Source organism: Rhincodon typus, chromosome 32 (genome assembly GCF_021869965.1).
Source record: "Rhincodon typus isolate 14 chromosome 32, sRhiTyp1.1, whole genome shotgun sequence".
Taxonomy (NCBI): domain Eukaryota; kingdom Metazoa; phylum Chordata; class Chondrichthyes; order Orectolobiformes; family Rhincodontidae; genus Rhincodon; species Rhincodon typus.
The window spans coordinates 5,945,666-5,949,500 of record NC_063363.1 but is presented as its reverse complement, the minus strand read 5'-3'; positions in this window follow the sequence as shown (position 1 = coordinate 5,949,500).

Genomic DNA, 3,835 nt, shown 5'->3' with positions numbered 1-3,835 from the left:
CATTATTGTCAGTTAATTATATTGTAGACTTAAGTAATTATGGAATTTCAATTAAATATTATTAAATATAGTAAAAGTACATACCATGAATAAACAATAATCTACATCTTATTAAGTTTGGAAGGGAAAAATACTTAATAGGACAGAATTTTGACACATTCTTCATATAAACGTTTGAAATTGAAGTGCAGGAAGGACCAGCATTGGACTTGCCCATCCTCACAATACACTGAAACATCTCATCTTACTGTCCATGTGCTCCTTAACCATGAAATGTCCTGTGAGAGACAAACAGAATAGCTGATAAGGGAAAAAGAATCTGGGAAAATCTCTCTCACCCACTAATTCGATTAAAGCTCGTTCAAGAAGTCACACCGACCATGCATCCACTAACCGTAAACCCACAGAGCCTTTCTCTGATGCAACTCTTCATTCCAACTTCTGTTGACGTGGAATGTCTTCACTTGGCAGTTCAACAGTGAAATGCACTGCATTTTGCCCTGCTCAGACATATTGAACTGATGGGGACGATCAAATTCTTAAGCTGTAAGTCCAAACACAACTAAGAATCCCAGTTCCTTTTAACATCCAGAGCTGATTTATGAAGTGAGGATCCTACTTCAGCCCAACGTTCAAATGCAGCTTAACAGTTGCTGCAATGTCAGGCAGCCCAGACACTTAGACAGCAAAGGAAGTCATCAGAGATGGTGTTGTGGTGGGTTTAGGGAGAGGTTATGGTGCGGTAACACCAGCAGGGTAGGGGTAGAGTTTGGAGCAGTTGTAGACAGGCCAGCCCCTAATTACGTGGGCCAAAGAAGCTTTCCTGTTTTTTCTCTTGCACCGTAAATGTATGTTTTTGAACACTGCTAGAGTTGTACCAATTTGGATTGATTCTGCCATTGACTCAACTTCCCAGCTTCAAGAATATAACAGGAGCAGGAGCAAGACCCTGCGGCCTACATTTAAAAACAAGTCATTGATGAGATATGGATGTTGTTAGCTGGGCCAACATTTATTGACCATCCCTAATTGCTCTGGAGAAGGTGGTAGTGAGCTGTCTTCTTGAACCGCCGCAGTCCATGTGCTGGTAGACCTGCAATGCTGTTGGAAAGAAGGCCCAGGATTTGAGCAAGCAATGGTCAAGTAAATTTAATGAGAACATGGCTTACCTACTGCATGTTCACTTCAATATCCTCTTTCTAAATCCCAATGATTCACTTAAAAAGGACTCGTGTGTTAGAAAAAAAACTTAAGAAATGGAAAAATGTCACCAAATGCTTTATAACTTAGGACTTTAGCTACTGTTGCTCAGACTGTAGCAAGCCAGTTTGGGAACAATAATGAGGTGCACAGCAGTATGTGAATTGTTTGGCATGGAAGTGTTGAGATTGGATTGCGTTGCCCCGAACAGTAATGCTAATGATAAACATGATAACACTGCAGTATCAAGGAGATAAGCCTTAAACGTGTGACACCTTCACCAAAATAGTGAGCATGATCACATCAGCTTGTCACTTATCTTTTTTTAGCATAATCACAGCCAAGGCTCGGTTTTCAAATGATTTCAAAAGGTGCAGAGTAAGAACTTTATTGAACATTGAGTAAAGGCAATGAAGCAATAGCACATAAAGAACTTGATGAATCTTCACACAGTTTCTTGGCCTCCTGACCTAAGTGAAAGTGGGATAGAAGTTGTACGAATAAACCACCTTGCAACCAGCTACAGAGTTGGTAAGGATGTGGTAGACATCTCTCCAAATAAGCAGTTTCCCAGTATGAGGCACCTAATCACGTCTCTTCGTTTTTTTTCAACCAGCTTCAAAACGTTTTTGGCATCAAAAAGATTTCAAGGAAATATACGACATTTGAAAATATTCAATTCCACGATTTTTATCTGGAGAAATAATTTGTGGTTAGAGTGACATTATGTTCAGAATTTTTATTTTGCTGATAATATTCTTGTTTTTTACAGCAGGTAAGTTCTTTTGCATTGTTTTATTACTTCTTTTATCATTTAAAATTTGTAATTGTTTATAAAGGACATTTTAGAAGGTGAGATTAACATTGTACAGTGTGGTATTAATATCAGCGGCTCAATGGTTCACACTGCTGCCTCACAGCACCAGGGACCTCAGGCGACTGTGTGTGTGGAGTTTGCACATTCTCCCTGTGTCTGCTTGGGTTTCCTCCGGGTGTTCCGGTTTCCTCCCACAGTCCAAAGATGTGCAGGTTAGGTGGATTGGCCATGCTAAATTGCCCGTAGGGTTGTGTAGCTTAGGTGGGTTATAGGAGGATGGGTCAGGGTGGGATGCTCTTAGCGTCGGTGTGGACTTATTGGGCCGAAGGGCCTGTTTCCACAGTGTAGGGATTCTATGAAGCTATAACTTGGTGGTCTGTTTTGGGAACATAAGAATTTATATGTAATTAGCACCTTGTGGACAATGAAGTAATATTGCCCCATAGGGAATTGTAACAATCATCTTCAGCTCAGTAATGGCAGCATTATCTGTTTTATTTATGCTGTTTGTGGGAGAAGCATTGGTGTGCGCACATAACTTCCTTACTTTTCTTTGGCTAATGTTATGGATTTTTTTCTACATCTATCTGAAAGAGCGGATGATCACAGTTTGATGTCTCAACTCTTTCCTTTTGGTACTCATTAATGTGCTTTGACATGGGGTTTCTACCAGAGACATCTGTGTTAGCATTGAGCCCAGAGTGGCTCCATTTACAAAAGCTACAGACAAATGTCTTTATTAAAATTAAGGACAGTGGACTTTCATATCATGCTAACACCACTGCCCCCATCCCATTTTGCTAATTTCAGACACTGCAATTGCAAAACAAGTCAATGATTTATTAATATACAAATTAATAGCAGGAGTAGGTCATTCGCACCTACACTAGCCTGTTCTGCTGTTCAGTAGGACCACATGGATCTGATTGTGGCTTCAACTCCAATTTTTGACCTACTCCTGATAACCTTTAAATCTCTTGTTATTTAAGAATTGATCTACCTCTATCTTAAAAGTATTCAGTGGTTCTGCATCCACTGTTCTCGTTAGGTACCTACATACAAGGGAGCTCCAAACACTCATGATCTTCCGAAGTAAAGAAATTCTCCAAGTTTTCATCTTAAATGGGATTCTAAAATGTTCTGGTTCTAGTCTGTCCCACAAAGAGAAACATCCTTTCAACATCCGTCCTATTCAATACCTTCAGGAAATTCTACATTTCATTAGGATTGTTTTTCGTTCTTCAAACACCAATGTCCAACCTTTGAACAAGAGATGTGAGCTTGTGGAATGATCAATTAATTTAAAATTATGTTCAGAAAGAAAGGAAATTGGCCCAAGAACTTAATGCCCCATGACTTCAGGGAGAATGTGGGGAGAAGCATTTTTCCAATCAGTCAACTCATGTATTGATGCTCAACACATTTATGCAATATAACTCTGTGTTTGCATTTTAAAATTACTGATTTAATGCCAACCTAAAACTACAGAGGAATTTACTTCACACATCTTAAAAACACAGTGATTAGGAAATATGTTTCAAAGCCTCAATTCCACAGTTTGTGCAGCTTTTTACTCAGGTCAGTTTTCTCAGTATTTTTAAGACCAATATACTGTTGTCTGATAGACTGTTTAACTGGCACCAGTTGCCACACAGCACCCAACACTGTACAACTTGAACTACTAACTGAGTAACATTCAATCATGAGGAGAATATATTCCAGTTCTGTTGAAAAATTTTCTTCACAGCCAACATTGTTCTCAAGCAAATGGCGGGTCCGTCTAAATTTTCTGCTAGCAACTTTGATGAAGGAATTGGC